Source organism: Ipomoea nil, unplaced genomic scaffold (assembly GCF_001879475.1).
Source record: "Ipomoea nil cultivar Tokyo-kokei standard unplaced genomic scaffold, Asagao_1.1 scaffold0179, whole genome shotgun sequence".
Classification (NCBI taxonomy): domain Eukaryota; kingdom Viridiplantae; phylum Streptophyta; class Magnoliopsida; order Solanales; family Convolvulaceae; genus Ipomoea; species Ipomoea nil.
Genome location: NW_017616607.1, coordinates 598731 through 617500, shown reverse-complemented (window position 1 = coordinate 617500; position 18770 = coordinate 598731). Strand labels below are relative to the sequence as shown.

Sequence of the window (18770 nt, the reverse complement as noted above, 5' to 3'; positions counted from 1 at the left end):
GCCAAAAATCAGTACGGAATTGCATTCTGTCACCATTTTCGACGTAAAATCACGACAGAACACGTTTGGTCGCAAAAACCGTCACAAATTGACAACAGATTATGTTCCCTCGCGATGTTTCTGTTGCAATTCGTGATTTTTCTTGTAGTGCTAGTGTGGACGTGGCATAACACTCTCTCGTTTTCTAGTTTTATATAGTTAGACTTTCGCTGTGTTTTGCTTATATTGTGGTTAGATTATCTTGCGTATTTAAGTTTAAAATGGCATGGAAATTGGGGGTGTTACAGTTGGTATCAGAGCCTAGATTTGAGCCTAGGATGCTAGAGTCTAGACTTTTAAGTGGTTAAGTGTGGTTTTGAGACCCTAAGTGACCGTAAGAATCTAAGTGATTAGGACTTAGGACTCTTAGGACGCGCAGTGAGCTATGTGTTGTTTATAGTTTGCTTGCTTGCTTGTTGTTTTGTTTGTAACGGTGTTGTTGTTGTAGAAGCTTTGCGATGGCACCTCCCTGTCAGCGTGCACGTACACCGGAGACCCCGACGAACGAACAGCTTGCCCAGAATCTGCAACAGCTTACGCAGACTATGCAGACCCTCAGCGAGGCGTTGTTGCACAACAACCATCCCGTGCTACCTCCACAGCTTGCCGGGCATAGGGATATAGGGCGCCTTGTGTCGGACCACATACTTCCGACGTTCGCTGGCGAGGAAGACCCCGTTGTCCTTGAAGAGTGGGTCAGGACGTTTGACAAGATCTTTTCTGTTGTTGGATGCGCAGAGGAGCGTCAAGTGGAGCTTGCGACGTTCTACTTCAGCCACGAGGCCAACTTGTGTTGGATACACGAGGGCCCAGCTTGCCTCGAGGAGCCTGACTTTGATTGGACGGCCCTGAAGGACCGGATGCGTGAGCGGTTCTATCCAACGCATGTTCGAGCCGCGATGTATGAGGATTTCCTGCACCTTCAACAAGGTTCTTCATCGGTGGTGGAGTGCCACAAGAGGTTTCTAGAGCTCACTCGCTTCGCCAGGATGCTTGTTCCCACCGAGCTCGCTAAAGCTGAGAAGTTCGTAGCAGGTTTGAACTACGAGGCACGCAAGGCTTTAACCGTGAGTAGGCCGAGGTCTTTGAAGGAAGCATACTTGAGTGCCGCGGACTTGTATCGGGTGCAGCAGCTGCAACGTGGATCTTATGAGCTGGCAAGGAAAAGAAACGAGAGTGGAGGATCTTCCAACTTCAAGAAGCCATGGCAGAACTTCCAAGCCAAGACCGCACCGTCCCCACCACAAGGATTAAACCAAGTAGGGTCCGGTGATCAAGTTAAGAGGTTTGCATGCAGAACCTGTGGACAAGAGCACGTGGGAAAGGACTGTCAAGGGAATGCGTTGCGTTGCTTCAAGTGCGGAGAGAGAGGTCACAAGGCTGCCGTATGCCCTCAGCAGGGTAATCAAAGGGCGTTGCCACCATCTACGGGACCCGGAGGAGCATCGGGCGGGAGCTCGAGTCGTGGAGCAGCCGGGGCCAGACCGTCGGGTAGAGTTTTCGTGATGGGGCGATCTCAGGCGGAGACAGAGAGCTTAGTTGAGGAGGAGATAACTGGTAACCCTTTTCTAGCCTACCCTTGTCTTTAGAACACATCTTGTTCCTTGTTTTTGAGTGTTGTCTCGTCTTCTTCGTTGCATGATTCTCTTGGTCTTATGTGAAAATCTTTCGTGGAGTTAATTGTTATTTCTAAAATGGGTCGCGCTTGTGATTAATTCCATAGCCATGCATATGTACTCTTGTAACCCATATTTTGTGAGTCACCTAAAATTATCTAAGAGTGTCCTTTGAATTTGTAATAGAAAACCTTCTTGTGTAGCCTAAAAAACCAAGTAAATTTTAACTTATAACCCCTAAGTTTCAAACCCGAGTGTATCATTTACCAACCCAACCCTTGAACCACTTGAACCAATTATGCTTCTTGAACCCTATTTCATCAAAATTCCCCTTAACCTATAATTTTCCCACTTTACCCAAAATCTCCAAATTAAATCATCTTCTTTTCCCAATTTCTCCCAAAATACCTAAACCTCAATTCTTTTTCTCTTTCCCATCTACCCGTGTGCCCAGCCGAAGCAACCCCCCACCCCACCACCCATCGACACCCCGTCCCCATCGCACCACCGAGCCACCACCGTCGCTGCAGTGCCGCCACCGTCCTGCTGTGCTGCCGTGAACCGAGAGCAGCGAGAGAGAGAGAGAGTCGACGCGAGAGAATAAGAAGAAAAATAGGAGGAAAGCCTTGGGTCTTCTCTTTGAGCTTTGGGTCATCTTGCAACTATGCCTAGGATGACAAGCTTGGCAAGGAAAGTGGAATGGGTGGATGCCCATTATCTCGTTTTGGAAGGTAAAGCTTTCGACCCGGAATCTTTTCCTAGTTCTTTGTTAGATATGTTAAGATATCAAGGCTTGTTGGATGGATTCCTCACCATAAGGGTTGAGACGTACCCGAGCTTAGTTAAGGAGTTTTATCATCACATGGTTGTGACCAAAGACGGTGGAAAGTTGGAGGTGACCTCTAAGGTGAGGGGCGTGAAAGTTGTTTTGTTTGAGAAGAGACTGGCTCAACTCTTAGGTCTGACCGCTACGGGAGTTTCACAGTACAATGGTAACTCTTGGATTAGTACGGATACCATGGGGTACCAGGATTATTTGAGTTATCTGTTGGGTCAGACTAGTGGGTTCACCTAAGCCTCGAGATCGGAGAATAAGTGGTTGACTGCTGAGTAAAGGATTTTGGTCATGCTTGTATCGGATTGTTTGTTGCCCAATAACAACAAAAGTCGGTTGTTGGGAAAGCTAGAGTGCGCCTTTGCCTTTTGTTTGAAGAACATGGTCAAGTTTAATCTGCCTGCCTTGATGTTGCAACACATGGTCTTTTGCCGAGACCACAATCAGAAGAGTTTACCGTATGGGATGGTTTTGAGTTGGATTTTCGCCAAGAAAGGCATGAGTGTTGAAGGTTGTGTGCCGAAGCTTGTAGGTAAGATGGTGTTGGATGCTATCAATCTGCGGAGTTGCAACTTCTTCCAGTTGGACGATGGTGAATACATCACTCTCGAGGAAGTTGCTAGGAAAACCCCCAAGGAGAGAGATGAGTTGGTGGCTAAGCTCGAGATTCATGTGGGGAAGTTGAACCTCGCAGTTCAAAGTCTGGGAGGTGATGTGGGGGATGATGAAGAAGAAGGCCAGGAAGAGGAAGCGGACGTAGGAGAAGATGCTGAGGTTGAGGAAAGCGATCCGGAGAGTGAAGAGAACCAGAGAAGGAGAGAAGCCCGAACCAAGAGAGAGCACGATGCAATGACGGACGAGGAGCGTGTGGTCACCCTACTATGCCAACAAAACCGGATGATGGAAGAGGGTTTTGCTTTTATGAAGACGTAGTTCGTGGCAGTTCACCAGAGGTTAGATCAGATAGAGGCCAGCTCGAGCCGAAGAGGATATGATGACGAGGAGTCCGATGAAGACACCGAAGAATCAGAGAGAGAGAGTCATTCTAGCGCAGGTGTAGTGGTAATCCCGTCTACCTTTCCTTAGCTTGTTGCTATCTTTTTCGTTGTTGCTACCGTTTGCTTGTTGCCTTGTTGTTTGCCTTGTGTGTTCGTTCTTGTTAGCTAGTTTTGTTGAGAAGTTAGCTTTGTGGGTTGTGCTAGGAGCTAGTGAATTAGGACCTTTAGTGTTGGTTAGAAGTTTGTGGTTGTGTTTGGTTTAGTGTTTATTTTGCTCAAAAGAACTCCATTGGCTATTTCTTTCAATCCTTTCAATGCTATGACTTCTTGCTTGTTTTGATACCTTTTGAATCCTTTAAGTTTTGACCAAAAGGATATTCTTGACTCTCTTGTCACATAGTTGTTTTGTTTTACCATTTTGTCTTGATTCGTCGTACCCAAGCTTAGGGGACGAAGCTTCTTTTAAGGGGGAGAGGATGTGACACCCCGTAAATCCGAATTTCATTTAAGGATTAATTAAGTAATTAATCCTAGCTTAATTGATAATTTAATTCCTAAAATCCTGAAAATTCAATAGTCGGGGACTAGTAATTGACTAGTCAACCCAAGTTAATGAGTTGTACTCTAAGCTTTGTGAATATTTCCCTTGTTCCCTTACACCTTTCCATCTTAGTAAGGGTAATGAAGACATTTTACCTCATGATTGTATTCCAAGCTAACCTAGAAGACACCTTTCATTCTTCCCCTTACACTCTCAAAACAAAAGCTCTTCCTTCTCTCTAGAAATTTAGTTAGCTTTTCCTTCAAACTATGTTTGGGCATTCCAAGATCTTCCAAGTTTGTCTCCAAGATTCCACCTTTCCTACTCTTGAGCATCTAGGAGGGTAAGATCTTTGGTCATTTTGTGTTTTTAGTGCTTTCTAAGGTATCTTTTTCTAAAGATGAAATCTTTATGGTCTTTCGGTGTGTTCTTGAAGTTGGGGTTGGAGGTGAGCCTTGTTAGGAGCTTAAAAAGGTGTATTAAGTGAATGTTTTTTCTACAAGAGGTAACCCATGCTTTACAAAATCTATTTTCATTACCTATATGATGATTTCTTGACTACTACATGCGATTTTGCTATTAAATGTGAGTGTTGATGCATTGTCTTGTGAAAATGAATATCTAGAGCTTGTTATTAGGTTTTTTGTATGCCATTGCTTGGCTATTCATTTGATTCAAGTAATATTGTTGTATTTTGTGAGATTTTGGGTGTTTTGGACTTGAATTTGAGCTTGGAGTTGAAAATCCCCGAAGAGATTATTTTGGTACAGGGTATGTACCTAAGGGCGAAACGGCGGGTAGGGGTCCACCCGCCGCCCCACCCGCGGGGTACACGGCTTGTGGGATGTGGTTCCCGCGGGCGGAACCACAGGGGGGGGGGGGGTCCACCCGTGGCTCCACCCGCAGGGTACAATGTGGGTTTGTGTGGGGATTGGTTCCTCGTGATTCTTTTGACTCGATAATTGATGTTTTGACTTCCCGATGTTCTTTTGTTGGGCTTTTGAGTGTCTTCTTGATGTTTCGTATGTCTAGAACTATATGGTAGGATTCCATGTAGGTTTTTGGTGTCTTGAATCGTGCTAAGTGTTCAACCATGTGATTCGTTGAACTGTAATTAGTCTTGTATGTTCTTCGGAACTATGTTTGGTTTACCCGTTTGATGAGCATGCTAGTTTGATGTTAAAATGCTAGCGTGTGTGGTTTGTTCTTTCCTATTGTGGATGATAACTTGTGTTGATCGTCGTTGTTGTCGGATTGTGGTCCTTCCTTGATTGAGTATGGTTTCATATCTTTGTTGTGATCCATTGATTGATTCCTATGATGATTGTGTGTGTTGGTTTTACCTGGATTGCACGATTAATGGTCTGGGACATTAATCACCAAGGTAAAGATTTGGTCCTCGTGGTGGCCATGCATGAGTTTGGTGGTTTGTTATCGTGAGTATAACTCACACGGTTTGGCGGTTTTGTGATGTGATCTTGCAATGTACCCTCGTGTACTATGCGTTCGGTGGTTTTGTTTGGCGGTTGTTGGAGGGGGAACGACGGTTCCCGAAGGCAAAAGGTTGGACTTGGAAGTATAGGGTGGCACTCGGAGGTAAAGGTTGGAACCGTAATAAGGCCGGGGGTAGGCATAAGGTTGGAACAGGGCATTAGGTTGGAACTTGTGACATGAAGTGTCATTGTGGCATGAAGTGCCAATGCGTGTGGATGTTTTATCCTTATCTGTTGAGTATGTCGAGTGGTATTCTACCTTGTGATCGATAGAATACACCTCAAGTTGTACACGTTGTTGTTGTTGTTGTTGTCCTTGCCTTGATGTTCCTGCTTTGTGATCAGTAGGTTAAATCCTAGGCGGTTTTGAGTTGTTCTGTTGTGTCTTGTCTTGACGTGTTGGGATGTGATTCCCTTATTCTTTGAGAGTGGAATAAAGTCGGTATTGTTGATTTCTGTCTCTGGCTTTGAACTGATATATACAGTATTCCATTTCGAAATGATTTTGTAATAAACTATCTATCTATATATGCTATTGACGCGTATTGATGGGTTACCAGCATTATTCGCTGACCGGGAGTCGTCCCATTTATTTATGTGCTTTCCAGGTCCCGAGTAGTGGCGAGCGCGATATAGAGATGACTAGCGTAGTTCCCCAGACTCTGTTAGTTTTATTATGGGCCTGTGTGCCTCTTTTGATGAACAATAGATGGTTGTTGGTTTGACCTTGTCTCTAGTTAGACTTTTAGAGTTTTGATGTTGATGATGTTCTTGCCTGTGCGTTCACCCTAGTGTGGACGTGGCATAACACTCTTCGTTTTCCAGTTTTATATAGTTAGACTTCCGTTGTATTTTGCTTATATTGTAGTTAGATTATCTTGCGGTTAGATTATCTTGCATATTTAAGTTTAAAATGGCATGGAAATCGGGGGTGTTACATTCAACCTTCAAAGATTCATGCTAGTGAACGTCTAGATCGAGAGGAATTGTCAAAGCAAAGTGGTGATGAACGATGGTTCCCTCTGGAGCTCTACTTTCGTATATAACCTCTAGGAGATTTGGAAGGCCAGGAATGGTTTGATCTTCAACATGAGCAACGTGACACTCCCTCTTGTTGTTAATTTGGTGCGCAAGTATGCAGGAGAGGCGAAGAATTATCTTGTGAAACATATTGGGGGTGATACATGGGCATTGGAAATGGGTTAGCTGGATGCCCTCCCAACCGGGGTGGATGAAACTTAACAGTGACGAGGCCATGAGAACGAGCATAGGTATTGCTAGTGTTGGGGGTCTCATCTGGGATGAGGCAGGTAGATGGGTGAAGGGTTTTGCGACCAAAGTGGGTCAGATTGACAGCTTCTCACTTGAGCGGTGGGGCCTAAGGGAGGGTCTATGACTCAGTCTGAGTGAAAGTTTTGGGTCGAGATGGATTTGGCTGTCGTGGTATCCATCATGAAAGGGGTGGGTAACCGAGATGTGTCGGTTGGGACATTGATCAAAGATTACTATCACTAGTACAAAAAATATCAATAAAATCGAATAATTCGCGTCCAAAGTTAGAACTTTGGACACCTAAAGTGTAATGCGGTGGCATTTTTGTAATTAAAATTCCACTATATAAATAATTTTTTTTTTAAATTCTAAAATAGTATTGGCGTCCAAAGCTCTGTACTTTGGACGCCAACATTAAAATCCTCCTATTATTCGCGTCCAAAGCTCAGTACTTTGGACACGAATAATAATCAAGCGCGTCCAAAATGGCTAACTTTGGACGCGCCTTATTAAATTTATCCAACCAACCCTAGCTCAGATTAGATCAGATCGCAGCTCCACGCCGTCTCCATCCTCAGCAGATCAGATCAGCTCCACGCCGTCTCCATCCATCACCGCAGGCCGTCCATCGTCGTCTGGTCAGTCCATCGCCGTCGTCCCGCCCCTGCCGCCCAAGCCCCTCGCTGATGCCGCCCAAGCTCGCCGCTGCTACCGCCCAAGGTTGCCGCCGCTGTCGCAGCCACGCACGCCGACCGCCGCCGCAGCTACCCACGCCGTCGGGACCGGAGCAGGTACGTAATTTATATATATTTTTTTTCGAAAATCTAAAATTTATTTTAATTATTTTTTGTTATTTGTTATTGTTGTTTATTTATTTTTAAATTTGTTGTGTATTATTATATATATGTTAGGCATTGTTGTGATTGATAGTTTAATAGAAAAATTTTGTATTCTCATAGTAGCACTATAAGATTGTTTTTGAGAGCATGATGGATGGATAGATGCTTTATGAAATCTTGCATATTTGACCAACCATTATCTTATCTTATCTTTGTTTTTTCATTGAAAAATTAATTATAATTTTTTTTTAATGAGATTTGTGTGGTATTGTATATGTATATAAAAATGTGTATGGGTATTATGTATTATTATTAGTTTAAATTAATTAGTCTAGATAATATTTTAACTTTAAAATTATTTAGTTAAAGCTTTAATTTGAACCTTTAAGTTATAATTTGAAAAACTAACTCATTTATCATATCTTTAATGTTGTGTGACAATATATAGGAGATATGGATTGGAGTTGGATGTATAAAAAACGCAATACACTTGAACATGTTCATGGGGTTCAAGAGTTTATTAAAATTGCCGAGGAATATGCACGTAAAATTGGTGAAAATTATATAGTGTGCCCTTGTTATGATTGTAGAAATCTAAAAAAGTTTAGTAGTTCTGAACAAATTAAGGATCATTTGATACGTCGTGGTTTTAAGCTAGGATATGACCCGTGGGTATGCTATGGTGAAACTGTCTCTACTAGTAAGAGTACAAATCAAAGAGAATGTGGAAAGAATGTAGAGAAAGATCAAAGTAATGAAGATAATGTTGGAAATGATGGAGACAATGATCGGCTAGATGAATTGATGCGTGATATGCAAGGGGATTTGAATGAAATGCCTCTAGAGTATAGTTTGAATGTTTTTTTGAGAGTTCTGGAAAACCTTTGTTTTCTGGATGTAGTAAATTTACAAAGTTATCAGCAGTGCTTAAATTGTATACCGTAAAAGAAAAAAATAGGTGGAGTGATATGAGTTTCACGGAGTTATTAGAGCTTTTAAAGGGCATGCTTCCTAATGAGAATGAATTTCCTTGTTCAACTTATGAGGCAAAGAAAATGTTATGCTTGTTGAGTATGGAGATTGAAAGGATCCATGCATATCCAAACGACTGTATTTTGTATTGGAATCAATACAAAGACTTGCATGTGTGTTCGAAGTGTGGAGCATCGCGTTATAAACGAAAAGGGCTCGATGATGCATGTGAGCAGAAGAAAGGTCCTCCAGCGAAGTTGTTGTGGTATGTACCGGTGATTCCAAGATTCAAACGTTTGTTTGCAAATGCAAAGGATGCGAAGAATTTGCAATGGCATGCTAGTGGGAGAAAAGAAGATGGAAAGTTGAGACATCCTGCCGATTCTCCTCAGTGGAAGAACATTAATAAGAAGTTTCCTGATTTCGGTGCTGAAAATCAAAATCTTAGGCTTGAACTATGCACAGATGGAATGAATCCCCATGGTAACATGAGCAGTCGCCATAGCATTTGGCCAGTTCTTTTAACAGTTTACAATCTTCCTCCGTGGTTGTGTATGAAGCGCAAGTACATCATGTATCATTGCTAATATCTGGTCCTAAACAACCAGGAAACGACATAGATGTGTACTTGGCACCGCTTATTGAAGATTTAAAGATGTTGTGGAATGAAGGTGTGACAGTATTTGATGTTCATAGTCAAACCAACTTCACTTTACGAGCCATGCTGTTCTGCACAATCAATGACTTCCCAGCATATGGTAACTTGTCAGGGTATACTACTAAAGGGGCCAAGGCATGCCCTGTTTGTGAAGATGAAACAATTGATCTTTGGTTGAACAACAGTAGGAAAAATGTGTTCATGAGTCACCGAACCTTTTTACCTATTGACCATCCTTATCGAAAGAGGAAAAAAGCTTTCAATGGAAAATCTGAGACTAGAGTTGCTCACTTACCATTATCAGGGGATGTTGTTTATGAACGAGTCAAAAATATTGATAATGTGTGGGGAAAAACTTCAAAAACAAGTCAAAAGGGCATTTGGAAAAAGAGGTCTATATTATGGGATTTGCTATATTGGGAGCACTTATCTGTTCGACATTGTCTAGATGTAATGCATGTGGAGAAAAATATTTGTGATAGCATTATCGGGACATTGTTGAATATTCAAGGTAAGACGAAAGATGGTATTAAAGCTAGAAAAGATATGGTAGAAATAGGGATAAGGACTCAATTAGCACCACAAGAATCTGGAAAGAGAGCATACTTACCTCTAGCTTGTTATACTTTGTCAAAAAAGGAAAAATCAAGTTTTTGTAGCTGTCTAAATGGTGTCAGGGTTCCTTCTGGCTATTCATCTAACATTAAAAAGCTTGTTTCGATGAAGGATCTTAAATTGGTTGGTATGAAATCACATGATTGCCATGTACTAATGCAACATATGTTACCTATTGCTATTAGAGGCATATTACCTAACCATGTTAGACAAGCCATTACAAAGCTTTGCTATTTTTTCAACGCCATTAGTAAAAGTTGTTGATCCTGAGGTGTTGGATTCTTTGCAAGCTGATGTAGTAGTAACTTTATGCCAGTTTGAAATGTATTTCCCCCCATCATTTTTTGATGTTATGGTGCATTTAACAGTTCACTTGGTGTGGGAAATTAAAATGTGTGGTCCTGTATTCTTGAGGTATATGTATCCATTTGAGAGATACATGGGCATTTTGAAAGGATATGTGAGAAATCGATATCGGCCAGAAGGGAGTATAATTGAAGTTTACGGCATTGAGGAAGTCATTGATTTCTATACTGATTATTTGGCTAATGTTAAGTCCATTGGTGTTTCTAAATCACGTCATGAGGGAAGACTCACAGGAAAAGGTACCATTGGGTTTAAAACACATGTCCCAAGTCAAATAATCCAAAATCAAACACATTATCTCATACTGCAGCAGGTTTCTGAGGTTCATCCATATTTGGAACAACACATGTCTATTGTAAGGCAACAAAATCCTTCTAAGGGTGAAATGTGGGTGACAAAAGAACACAATTGTACATTTATCACATGGTTCAAAGATACAGTGATGCAAGAGTTATCTCAAGTGCTAAATAATATCAGTGAAACCATTAGGTGGTTAGTGTATGGCCCTGGGTTAGTTGTGAGCACTTATCAGGGATATGATATTAATGGGTATACGTTTTACACAAAACGTCAAGATCAAAAAAGTATGGTGCAAAATAGTGGAGTGACATTAGTAGCACTATCAAGAGAGTATTCTAGTGCTAAAGATACTAACCCGCTAGATGCTAATATGGAGTCATTGATGAAATCTGGGAACTTGATTATAAGGTGTTTAGCATTCCTTTATTCCGATGTTCTTGGGTTGATAACAGACGGGGTCTCCGTGTAGATGATTTGGGTTTTACCTTAGTTGATTTTGGTCGGCTAGGATATCATGATGAACCGTTTATACTTGCATCTCAAGCTAAACAAATCTTCTATGTTTCTGATCCTATTGATAGTAAGTGGTCAATTGTCTTACAAGGCAAAAGAAGTATTGTTGGTGTTGGTGATGTTGTGGATGAAGAGGAATATGACCAATTTGATGAAACCCCACCATTTTCTATTGGTATTCAACCTGTGGCTTTAGGTGAAGATAACATTGATACTAATTACATGCGTACTGATCATGAAGAAGGGTTGTGGATTGACCATCCGACAGTATAATTTCTAAAATGTAATTTTATTATTTTTTTATAACATGTTTATATTTTATAAGATGTTCTTTATAACAAAGTTATCTTATGCATGTGCAGGTATATATATACAAATTCATGGCCAACGATCACACAGATCCGATGGTAGAGGAATCTTCAAAGCAAACTGGAAGAAAATTGCATAAAGCAAGAGGAGCTACAAGTTGCAGTAAAATGAAAAAGAAGAAACCAGACGATGAGTCTATGTTAATTGAGTTCGATGACATGCATAGGCCTATTGGCTCAAATGCAAGGAAGTACGCAAATTACCTTGGCCTTATGGTTCGTATTCACATAGACATTAACATTGGTGAATGGCGTCAAGTCTCCAGCGGGGTTAAAGAAGCGGTTTGGCATGAACTTAAGATAATAGTCAATAATTTAATTTATATATATGTTAATGCCAATAAAGGTCTAATTATTTGTTATTTTGTTGTTGTTATTCAGAAAGAGTTTAATATCCTTGATAAAGAAAGAAATAATATTTTGGACCATGCGTGGATACGTTGGAAAGATTTCAAGTCAAGATTGGTGCGTGAATTCATCAACAAAAAGAACCCAAGATATAGTTCTCCCTGTGAGTGTTATGACTTCTTGAATGAAGAACAATGGGAAAATTTTGTAAAAAATCAGGAAACTGAAGCCTCCAAGGTACACTACAGCATTTACTTGCTTAATAATCATGTTTTATTGACGTGGACTTAATGTTTTATTATTATTAACCTATTATAGGCCAAAAGTCAAAAGTATAGGGAGTTATAAGCGTGAAATGAACATCCCCGCTATTTAGGGTCTAAGGGCTATGTTGGAAAGCAATCTGAGTGGTTGATATGCGACCCATTGTCTTCACAATCTTCTTGTGCTGCTATTACATCGACCATAGCATCTACTGATCGTAGTTTGGATTGGGTTCGAGCGCGATCTAAAAAATCAGAGGATGGAAGTTATTACATTCCCAACGAAAAAAAACGAAGGGAGTGTTTGATAAAATTGTAAGTAATACAAATACTTTAAATATATATATTATTGACGAGAATGCTAGCTAACATGTAAATTTTAAATCTTGTTTGTGTTGAAATAGGTCGAGAAGTGTGAAGAGATAAGTCAAGGCTCATTCCAACCAAAAAGACAAAATGATATATTGACATCAGCTCTTGGCACCAATGAGTACGGTGGCTATGTGAGAGGTGTTGGAGTGCACTCCAATATTCGGGATGTGTTTGGTAAACCGGAGAGCGTAAGTCGTGGAAATTCAGCTGGGGTTGTTTCAGTTACTGATATGGAGAAGATCATAGAGAAGAAAATATATGAGAAAGTGGCTGAAAAGATTAGAAAAGAAACAATGGAAGATATGCAATCCAAGTTAGCTAGAAATGATGCAATCTCAGGTAGAATATTTGTTGAAGAATGCACAAGCAAGTCCAAACGTTGGCACACAAACTTGGAGCAGTTGTCATTCTATTGATCCATTAAACAAGCTTAAGGTAATATTAACTATCTTTAATATTTTGAATATCTGATATTCTACTTGTTATTAAGTCTTTTAATTTTTGATTCATAGGAACATTCAAAACAAACAAGAATGATGAATTTTGAAAGTGGTGATCAATCTGCTGTAGAATTACGACCACTTCTTGTTGATGATGATACACTGCAGTAATTGGATCAATGCAAAAAATTGGTCAGACATCTTAGAGCAAATTACACTTTTGGTCCTATGACTATAAGGGGCGTGTTAATTTCAGTCCGTGACTTTTAAAACTAACAATTTAGTCCTTTAACTATGTTTTTTTAGCAGATTTGATCCTCCGGGCCAAATTATCGGCCAAAATTCACCGGAAAAACGTAACCCATTTTAAAGTATTTATAATTGGGGGTAAAATGGTCCTTTCACGTCTGTTCTTCTTCTTCCTTGCTGCGCCTTCCGCCGTCGATTACCCAAGCTCCTGGCATATGCAACCCAGGCTCCTGGCATATGCAACCATGCTAGTGGCCTTCTCCACCACTTGTTCCCTGGACATTTTGAGCTTGTAGTTCATGTGGATCTCACTGGTAGCGATGAAGGTGTGGATCCTGGGCTTCTTGGCATGCTTTACAGCCTCCCAGGCCTTGTCTATGTCTCTCTTATTGCACCTGGCGAGGCCGCATATGACAGACATGTGATCGCCCTCCCCACGGCCGACCTCCTCGGCAATCAGTTTAACAGCCTCGAGGTCTGCCTCGGAGGAAGCGGGAAATCCGGCCTCAATGATGTCGACGCCGAGCCTGGCGAGCTGGCGGGCTACGGCGAGCTTCTCCTTGGTGGTCATGGTGGCCCCGGGGGACTGCTCGCCGTCGCTGAGAGTGGTGTCGAAAATGCGAACATAGTTGGGATCGGGGATTCGGTTCGGTATGTCCGGCCGGCGCGCCGGAGAAGAAGACTCGCAGCGAACGGCGGCGGCGGCGGAGAAGGATTGGAATGAGGGCCGCCTTGATGCGCCGCTAATTGAGAACCTAAGCTGCTTCGAGAAACTAGTGGCCATAGTGTGAATGGGAAGGTATTTGCATGTGTATTTGGATTCCGGTGGGGTGATTACCGGAGGGTTTGGACTTGCGCGCAGACACGCCATTGTTGACGGCGAGCTGGAACTCTTCAATATTTATAGTGGTTCAATAAAAAAAAACTACTAATCGAAGGAAGAAGAAGAACGGACGTGAAAGGACCATTTTACCCCCAATTATAAATACTTTAAAATGAGTTATGTTTTTCCGGCGAATTTTGGCCAGTAATTTGGTCCGGAGGACCAAATCTGCTAAAAAAAACATAGTTAAAGGACTAAATTGTTAGTTTTAAAAGTCACAGACTGAAATTAACACGCCCCTTATAGTCATAGGACCAAAAGTGTAATTTGCTCGACATCCTAGAAACTTGCCATCCGATTTAGATTACATTGACGTGGACCTAGAGGAGGCAATCTTCCATCATTTAGATGTGAATTTCATTCACGTATTGTTTGAAGATGTTAAAGACATGTTGACGATGAAATGGCTTGATGTGACCATATTACAAATATTTATAATGTAAGTATTTTTTATAATGTTTTTATATTTAAAAACTTTTCTTTAGTCTTTCATTTTTATTAATTATCTACATATGTTGTAGATGTCTTCATCGGATGTGCGACAAAAGTGAAGTTACTACAATTGGATTTCTCTGCCCAAGGACTATTTGTAGGGACCGTGTAGTTGATGATACTGATAAGGTCACAAGATATTTGGTTTGTGCCCTGGGTCAACAAAGTGATCCAAACTTCATTTTAGCTTCATACCATCAAGAGTAAGAAAGCTAAATTTATATTTTTAATTATTTATATAGCTTAATTGAATTATTTGTGAATAACGTTTAACATATTTATTTAAATGCCGTAGAAATCATTGGATGCTTCTAGTTATTTGTGTTCAATCAAGAAAAGTCTATGTATTAGACTCCCGTGCATGTAAGCTCGAGTTGGAGATTAAGGCCACATTGAATGTGTAAGTATATATATATATATATATATATATATATATATATATATATATATATATATATATATATATATATTGAGAATTATTAACCATTATTGTTTATAAATTATTTATGAGTGTATATTATAGGGCATTTCGATCGATTGCAACTTTAGGAGGGAGAAGACCTAAAAACAACGTCGATTGGGATACAATTTAGGTGTATATCAAAATTAGAGTATTAATATCTTTTACAATTTTATTAGTAATGTTTTTATTGTTTAACTTAATAATATATATACATAAAAACTCATATTTTGTAGTGTCCTCAACAACCGGGTAGTGTGGAGTGCGGGTATTATGTGATGAGATACAAGTATGAAATATGCACTCTATATTCGGATTTTGAACATTTAGATACGGTATGTAAAATTTATTAAAACTAAATAGTTTTAAATTACACTTTATTAATGTTAAAACTAATTATTTGATTATTTTAAATTTTTGTAGGCATTTGATGAAAAGCCTTACTCACAAGAGCAAATTGATGAGATTCGTGAGGTTTGGTCTAAATATTTTATTGAAGAATGTATATAAAGTTTTGAAATCTTATTTAGTTAATTTTAATGATGTATTGTTGGTACTTAGCTAGCTTATTACATGTATGTGTTGCGAACTTTAATTTGAAGTGTTGAGAACTTTGAAGTGCATGTTGATATTGTTGTGAATGTATGGATTAAAGTGCTAAAGTGTTTGAAGTTTAGTTTACATATGTGTTGAAAACTTTGAAGTGTTGATGTATGTTGTGAATTGAGTGTATTGAAGTTTAATTTAGTGCTAAAGTGTTGTTAATGATGTATTGAAGTTTAGTTGAAAGCTTTGAAGTAGTAGTGGTAGTGACTGTATGTACAGGATGTGAATAATATTTTTTGTACAGGAAAAGAACTGGAATTTTTATCAAATTAAATAAATAAATAAAATTATAATTCGCGTCTAAAGTTGAAGAACTTTGGACGCGAATTATCATTTTTCACATCCAAAGTAACTTTGGACGCTAAGCAACTTTGGACGCCTTTTAGCCTTAACTTTGGATGCAAATAACTGTTTTGTACTAGTGCATGGATCTAGTTAGAATGTTTACCAAGGTTCTGTTTTCTCATATTGAAAGAGAGGGGAACAAGTGCAATGATTGGCTTGCTAATCTTGGGCAGAATGTTGATTGGGGGACACTCATTCAGAATAATGACCATTTGAAAGACCTGCTATGGGCGGATGCTCGGAGTACTCCGAATATCAGGATTAGATAGTGCTCTCGTGGGAGGGCCTCTGATGTACCCAAAAAAAAAAAGAAAAAAATAAATAAATAAATAAATAAATATATATATATATATATATATATATATATATATATATATATATATATATATATATATATATATATCCCTTATATATTTTTATGAGATTGTTGTGTTGCATTTGCAGATAACTAGTTATTGATATTTCGGAACATCTTGATGTATTGATTGAATTTTTCTAAAATTTTAAAGTGAAAATTTTAAGGTCAAAGACATTTAATTAGGAAAATGTATTTAACTTTAAAAAATCAAATCTTAAACTAAGCTCAAGATATAGATTATTTTAATTAGAAATATGCATTATTTTAAACACAAGATATAACATATTTTATGGATTTATAGAAAAGTATTACTGATAGGTGAGGACAAAGGTTCATGTGGTTGTCCTAGGTCGAGTGATCGATCTCAATGTGATTAACATGAGTTTTTAGGACAGTTTCTTACTTATGGAAATAGCAATTTAGATAATTTTTTGCATAATCTAGGGAGATGTTTACCATAATGTTTGGAATTTAATCAATTTGTAGTCAATTAGCATATTTTAAGGATTAAGTTTCCTAATTCGGCCAGCATACAATACTTCCTTTAGTATTTTATATGCACGATGCGCAAAAAATATATGCCCAATATTAAAACTAAATATTAAAATCTTAGTTATATTAATTTTTTTTTAAACAAATAATTGTGTGTGTGTGTGTGTGTATATATATATATCTAATTGTATAATTCATATTAATATTTTTGAGGTAAAAATTATAGAAATGATAAATTATTAAATATAACTATGGTAACATTTTAATTAAAACCTAAATGAATTCAAACTTACCATGGAAGGATGTAAGAAATAATATTATGTATGCATGTACATGGTAATAATAATGTAGAAAGATAACAGAAGTTATAACTGCAGGGATATTTTTGTCCAAAAAATTATATAGTACAACTTTTATAGCATAAGGTACAAAAGAATTTAACAGAAAAAACGGACATAAACCAGGGGTATAACCTGGATTGAAGCTTATTATATATATATATATATATATATATATATATATATATACTAGTCTCTTTTTGCGCATATATATATGCTAGTCTTTTTTAGGCGCGATGCGCAAAAATATATGCCCAATATTTATATTTTTTAAAATAATTAACAATTTTTACTAATTAAAATCTAAGTGAAATAAAAAGCAATACATTATGTATATATATATAGGCATGTAAAAATTTCACAATATATATATATATATATATATATATATATATATATATATATAGGCATGTAAAAATTTCGCAATTTGTACTCTTCAAAGTAATACATTAGTTTCTACCACCTTTATAGCAATGTTTCACAAAGTTCTGAACAATTGTGATGGTTCGTTGCAAAAGTTATAAAACTAACAATTAATTTTTTGTAAAAATTTGTGTGAGATCGTTTCAACTTAATATGATCGGATCAATATATAAATATAATACTTATTAGCACATATGTAATACTAATTAGGAATAAAGTGTTTTATTACTTATATGAGAAAATCTAATACATTTACATTTTGATTTAAAAGTATTATATTTACCCATATATGTAACAAACACTTGCCAACATTACTTATTATGGAACATGGAAAATTTCAATTTTGATCCACTGACTATTGAAGTTGTGTTAATTGCAACACTTGACTATCAAAAATGTTAATTTAATACATTGACAATGCAATTTCTATTAATTTTAGTCACGCCGGTCAAATTACTGTGAATTGTGACCTAAAAATTTTTAATGGTAAAATAATGAGGGAATTTTGTTCTTTTACTTCTTCACTATTCTTCTTCTCCATTGGGTTTCTTCCAGGCGCAGAACCCATGATGGGTTTGTAACTTTGTTTGCATCCAGAGCACTTGGGCCAAGAAAATTGGCAACAATGGCTTCAACCACAGTAGTAGTTTAATTTATAACTACAACATAAAACAAACATATCTAGCAAGATAAACTATCAACCTCATGTGACAAAAATTTAAGGAATTACCTAAAAATTTATGAATAGTTTGAAGCTTAAAACAGAGGACAAAGGTCGAAAAATCAAAGACAGCCCAAAGATAAGTTCACCTCAGCCTTCTACATAAATTCCGACGCTACAAGGGTCTTCCAAGCCACCTGTATTTTCGACGCTACAAGCTACTTCCCAGCCAACCGCATTTCCGACATCACAAAACAGCTCCCAGTCAAATCCTTCTTATAAAGTATATTATAGACTAGAAGGTGCCATAGTTGGCAATTTATATCCTACACCACGACGCGCGTTGCACTATGCGCCCAGATGCAAAACGACGTCGTTTTAATTATTTTTTTTTTTTAAATTTCTCGCCCCAGTGAATGGCAGTAGTTTTTTCTTTAAAAAAAAAAACCCGCTGTTCAAGAATGTACATAATGTTATACTAGAGTACACATAATGTTATACATGAATGTACATAATTATATAACAAAATATACATACTCTTTTTAAAAAATAATACACATAATCTAACATAATACATAATAAACATAAACTTTTAACATAATACACATCAACTCT

General features: G+C 38.2%; 1 long non-coding RNA gene across 1 annotated transcript; it reads left to right on the top strand.

The window, feature by feature from the left end:
• Nucleotides 1-16933: 16933 nt before the first annotated feature.
• On the top strand, nucleotides 16934-17813 carry LOC109179774. The gene is made up of 3 exons (XR_002053970.1): nucleotides 16934-16946; nucleotides 17096-17097; nucleotides 17733-17813. It is a non-coding gene; the product is annotated as an uncharacterized LOC109179774 (long non-coding RNA).
• The last annotated feature ends 957 nt before the right edge of the window (nucleotides 17814-18770 follow it).